This window comes from Neofelis nebulosa, chromosome 6 (assembly GCF_028018385.1).
Source record: "Neofelis nebulosa isolate mNeoNeb1 chromosome 6, mNeoNeb1.pri, whole genome shotgun sequence".
NCBI classification, from domain to species: domain Eukaryota; kingdom Metazoa; phylum Chordata; class Mammalia; order Carnivora; family Felidae; genus Neofelis; species Neofelis nebulosa.
Window position 1 is genome coordinate 122291582 of NC_080787.1, and position 6186 is coordinate 122297767.

The 6186-nt window shown below is 41.8% G+C and overlaps 1 pseudogene; it reads left to right on the forward strand.

Annotated features, from left to right (window-relative positions):
* The first annotated feature begins 404 nt into the window (after positions 1-404).
* LOC131515479 (actin-related protein 2/3 complex subunit 2-like) lies at positions 405-5381 on the forward strand (annotated as a pseudogene).
* Positions 5382-6186: the final 805 nt, after the last annotated feature.

The window sequence follows — 6186 nt, forward strand, 5'->3', positions numbered from 1 at the left end:
TTCCAGGCTTTGGCTCTATATTCATATTCAGCCCTTGGATTTCCAAAAATAGTACTCCTCCCGGCCCCCTTCCCCAACCCAAACCCTCTTATTTTCTTTCTGAAAAAAGCCTGGCTTGTGTAAATAAAACATTGCCAAGGCTTTGCTTCTAAGCAATTGGGTCTGCTCTGAATTTACAAAATCCATGCAACAATTCATTTGACTTCAGGCTCCCTCCCCTGGAAAGCAGTGTATATCTGAGTATTCTTGTGAAAGCCAAAACACAGCTTGAATTCTGGAGATGTGCAAGGAAGGACAAGGAAGAGCAGTTACCTACTGTAGCCAAACACTGGTCCCAGTACATCAGTACCTGTTTGTAGAATTAAATTGAATGCTGCGGACGTAGCTAGAGGTTTCCAGCAGGTATGGGGAACCAAGCCATTCTCACCAGCTGGCAGCACATCCAGGCCTTCCTGGAGGACTACACAGCACAGTGACTCATCCTTTGTCCTTCTCACGCATCAGAGAGAAAACAGAGGTCCTCAGATAAAATTGCCGTCAATCCCTGCCCACTCCCAAACTAACCCCAGTTGGTGCCCAGTTCTTCCCCCTCCTGACTCAAAACAGGAATGATTCCTATTTCCATCTAATGCTGATTCTGGAGAATGTCTAATTGTCTGTTAGGACATGAAGTAAGTGTCTCCGTTTCTCTGACTCCTTGGCTGATTCAACATCTGTCACATCTGTCACTCCACCTTTGTGCTCCTCTGTTTTTGGCTCTGCTTTCCCGGTTCTGTGTCTCTAGACACATGTCTGTCTCCCACTGGACTGTAAGCTTCTCAAGCATGGAGACTGTGCCTTATTTGTGCTTACCTTCAGAACATACCATACTGCTTGCGTGTGATTGCACTCCTTACAGGGCTGTAGAATGTGTGACTGAATGTCACATGCTTCGAGGAAATTAATATGGGAACATTCCATAAAGTAGGTAGAAGAATGAAAAAAATTTGTTGATGGAGATAACTGTGAGAAAACTATTGTAATCATTTAGTTGCTAGGCAAAGAGCACTGGACTAGCCAATTGTGGCAAGGAGAAGGACTGTGCGCAGGCTCGTAAGGAGGAAATTGGAATCAAAGAAGATTCCTGGTTGGCAAGCCATTGTCAGATCTTTCCAGGGGCACCTGGGTGGCTCCGTCGGTTGAACGCCTGACTCTTGATTTTGGCTCAGGTCATGATCTCCCAGCTCATGAGATGGAGCCCTGTGTCAGGCTCCATGCTGATAGCACAGACCCTGCTTGGGATTCTCTCTCCTCCTCTCTGTGCCCCTCCCCCTGCTCATGCTCTCTCTCAAAATAAATAAACATTTAAAATAAATAAAAATCTTTATAATATTCATTCATTCATTAAGTATGCAGTGCCCCTTCTCATGCCAGGCACTAATTTTCGGGCCTGGAGATACAGAGATAAAACAAAATAAGAATATAAACTCAGAAGAATCAGATTTAAGTACTGCAGTCAATTGTTTTAAGCTTGCCAAGTTTGACAGGTATTGGCAGTTGGAAATCTAAGACTGGAGCTTTGGAGAGAGTTCAGATATTGAGATAAATATTTAGGAAAATATTATGCAAAGGGAATAGTTACTTTAGGATTCCCAAGGGTAATTATTGCAGGAAGGATTAAGAAGAAGATATAGTCTTGTGAGATCTTTGAAATATATATTTGGAAACATAAAGAAAACATCCTACAAACACTTGAGCAAGAGAAACAGAGGTTACCTCTTTTGAGGGAACACCAGTTAAGACACATTAAGGCAGAAGCTGAGCTAGTCATCAGGACTAGTCACACATATTCTGGTCTTCCCTTCCTTCTGGAAACATGATAGGATTATCTGTCCTTAATCCTCTTTGAATTAGGTGAGACAGTATGACTTGCACCCTGAGTGTAGTATGCCTGACTCCCAGCTGGAAACTTTAAGAGACAGAACACAGTTTGCCAAGTGTCCTTCTCTCCTATGTCCTCATTAAAGAATATATTTAGATGAAGCCATCTATTAGGCTGGGGCCCTGAATGACCACGTGAGCAAAGCCACCTTACTGATCCGTGCTGTACTTGTAGCATGAGTGAAAAATAAACCTTTGTTGTGTTAAGCCACTTGGCTTTAAGGGTTGTTTGTTACTGCAGCATTACCCAAGTGATCCTGACTGATACATAGGCTAAACTGCTATAATTAAGAACTCAAAAATCTGTATGCCACATAGTCCTTCATGGTCACAGGTTCTTTCCGTTTTATAGCCTTCCTAACTTCCTTGTGTGTTTCCTCATTCTCATGGTCAAAAGTTGTTCACCAGCTCCACATTCACACTCCAGCCCCACGAAAGGAATGAAGGGCAATCAACTTATTCTTAAGGAAGTAACATTAAAGTTGCACATATCACTCTTCCACACATTCCATTCATGAAAGCCTGGTCACAGAGCCACACCTAACAGCAGGGGTGGCTGGTAACAGTAGTAACCAGCAGTTATGCACCTTACTAAATCTGGAGTGAGATCAATTCTTTAAAAAGAAGAAAATGGATGGATACTGGTGGCAATTTACAGTGGCTGCCATAGGGTTCATGGCATGTCCAAGGAGCTAACATAAACTTAGTATAGCTATGGCTGGAGAATATAGTGAGATAGAGAGGTTGGCTCAAGGAGAGGTGGCAGGAAAAAAAAAAAAGAAGAGATGGCAGAGATAAGTGAGGTCAAGATCAAGGAGGGCCTTCCAAGATTTATTTAAAAGTAATGGAAATCCACTGAAGAGTTTTAAGTGTGGGAGTAACACAGTCAGATTTGCATTTTAGAAGATTCTTCTGTTTGCAGGAGGGAGGTTAGATTGAAAAAGACCAATTAGGCAGCTTTTGTAGGATCTAAGTAAGTAAGAGCTGGTAGTCACTTAACTCCATAGCAGAAGCTCTGGGGACAGGGAGAGGAAGATGAATTCCATTGTTATGTAGAATCCAGAATCAAGAATACTGAAAGGTGTGGTGAGAGCTATGAGGGCTGAGGGAAACCAGAGGGTTAAATATCTTCCCAGATTTTCTGGCTTTAGGATTGAAGTGGATAGTGCTATCAAATTCTGGAGGGAAAATTCTGGCAGAGAATCAGGTTCACTGGGAAAGAAACAAGAGTCATTTTGATCACATTGTGTTTAAAGTGCCTGTGGGGTGTCCAAATGGAGATATTTGGCAGTTAGTTATGTCTATGGTCTTGAGTACAAGTGAGGGATCTAGGATAGATCTGAAGGATTGGGAATTGTTAATGTATGGATAATAATTAAATCCAAGGAAATGGCCAAAATGGCCTGGAGAAAGTGGGTTGGGAAGAAAAGGGGAGCTCTGAAGAGCATCAGCATTTGAGGAATGGGAAGAGAGGGAGGGGCCTAACATCATAATTGAGAAGAAAGTGCCGGAGGGAAGACGGAAGAATCAGGAGATACATGGCTTCATGGACGCTGCAGGAAGCAAGAGTTTCAAGGAGAAAGTGAGCAAAAGTCTAAAATGTAATGAGAAATAAAGCAAAACAAGACCAGAAAACAGTTTAGATAAAGTATAGTCCAAATAGTACAAGGTAGAAAGCAAATGAAACTTCAAATCATTTAAAAAAAAAAAAAAAAGAAGAAGAAACATGCAATAAAACGATTGAGGTGAGATCAAATAGAACAGCTATGTCATAAAAGGAAAAGGGCAAAGCAAAGATTTTCAGATTATTTTTTAACTTAAAATTCAACTATGTGCTGCTTACGTGATGCTTGACAGAAAACACGATATCACTAACAGTTTTTGATGGAATAAGCAAATACCACTGAGAGAATCTGAATACTATGATTTTTTTTCAACGTTTTTTATTTATTTTTGGGACAGAGAGAGACTGAGCATGAACGGGGGAGGGGCAGAGAGAGAGGGAGACACAGAATCGGAAACAGGCTCCAGGCTCCGAGCCATCAGCCCAGAGCCTGACGCGGGGCTCGAACTCACAGACCGCGAGATCGTGACCTGGCTGAAGTCGGACGCTTAACCGACTGCGCCACCCAGGCGCCCCCGAATACTATGATTAATAAATACTACAGAATGGCTAATTCCACAAAGAAGCCATTCCAGGTTCAGGAAATCATACAATGATTAAATCTGAAAGCCCGAAAGATGAAAAATGTTCTGAAAACATCATCAGGGTAAACTCAAAAGCGCTTAAAAGCAACAACAACAATAAATCACTCAGCCTAGGTGGGTGAGGTGGCAGTGGTGGTGGCTAGGTGGCTGGGCAGGCGGGTTCAGGCGTTGGGGCCAACTGCTGCTAGGATCCTGCTGGAGGCAAACAAGTGCATCATTGAGGAGATGCTGGCACTCAATTTCGAGAATGCAGCCCCTCACAGCAAACCAGAAGCAGCAGTCACATGTGCAGATTTCGGTGGAGTCTGCTATCGTATTTCAAATCCTAATGGAGACAAAACAAAAGTGATGGTCAGTATTTCTTTGAAATTCAGCAAGGAATTGAGGCACATAGTGCTGATGAGTTATTAAAGAGAGTGTATGGGAGCTTCTTGGTAAATCCTGAGTCAAGATACAATATCTTTTTTGCTATTGTGACTTTGGAAATCTGCCGGCATCCAAGATTCCACTGTGCATCAGGTTGGCATGTTGAAATGAAATTGTTTTGCCTCTGTCTTTGAGAAATACTTCCAGTTCCAAGAAGAGGATAAAGAAGGAGAGAACAGGGCAGTTATCCATGTAGGGATGATGAGACCATGTACGCTGAGTCTTAAAAAGACAGAGTCACAGTCGTCTTCAGCATAGTGCTTAAGGATGTTGATGATGCGGCCATTGGAAAAGTGTTCATGCAGGACTTTGAAGAAGGAGGCAGAGCCAGCCATACAGCCCTACAGGTCCTCCTTAGCCACAGGGAACCTCCTCTCGAGCTGAAAGACAGATGCTATCATGGGTGACAACACTGGCTATCTTAGCTTCATGCTGTTCCCTCACTACACCAATGCCAGTCTTAAGACAACACCATGTTCTGGGTGATTCCCACGTTCCGGGACTATTTGCACTACCACATCAAGGACTTTCAGGCCCATATTCACACAAGTATGCAAGCAAACACATTCCTCAAGGTCCTAAATCATGCATGCCCAGGTGCCAAGAAAAAAGAAATGAAAACAATCACTGGAAAGATGTTTTCATCCAGCTAACTCTTGGGAACAGGATGAGGAAGTGGCTGGCAACTGAAGGCTGGAACACTTGCTACCAGATAATGTAGCTTTAAAAGTAATGGAACACCTCTTCGGGTTCTTAAGGGATTCTCCATTTTGGTTCCATTTTGTACATGTTTGGAAAATAATCTGCAGAAACAAGCTGTGCTTGCAAGGAATTCGTAGTTCTCAGGAATTAAAAAAAGGAAAAAGAAAAGGTGTGGGGCGGGGCGTGTGGGTGGCTCAGTTGATGAAGCATCTGACTCTTGATTTCAGCTCAGGTCATGATCTCGTGGTTCATGAAATCAAACCCCAAGTCGGGCTCTGTGCTGACAGTGCAGAACTTGCTTGGAATTCTCTCCCTCTCTCTCTCTACCCCTCCCACATGTTTTTAGGGGTCATTTTTAAAGATCTCTGATGACCAAACCAGACTTTGGAACATTCTCTGTCCTCCTTCGGACTCTACTTGTGGTGAGTCCATGTTCATTATAATCTCAAAGGAGAAATAAAACTTTTTAAAAAAAAAAAAAAGCAAAAACAACAAGAAACCAATCTTACTCTGAGCATTTTGGTAACTTTTTTTATGTATGTACTTAGCTATACTTCAAGTAGTTGCTTTGTATGAGATGGTTAAAAAGGCCAAAGATAAAGGTGTTTGGTTTTTTTTTTTTCCTTTTTTTGTCAGTGAAGTTGCTATTTATTTATTTATTTTTCCGGCCTGTTTCATATATGCGTGAAACAGTGTTGTCCAACGATAAACTAGAATTTTATTTTTCTGAATTGTTCTAAAAAAAGCAATTAACTGAAATGAAATATAGATTGCAATGTAAAATGCAAAACTATAAAACTTCTAAGAGGCAACATAGGAGATAATCTAGGTGATCTTGGGCTTGGCAATAATGTTTTAGATACACCACCAAAAGCATAATCCATGAAAGAAAAAATTAACAAGTCAGGTTTTATTAAAATTAAAAGGTTC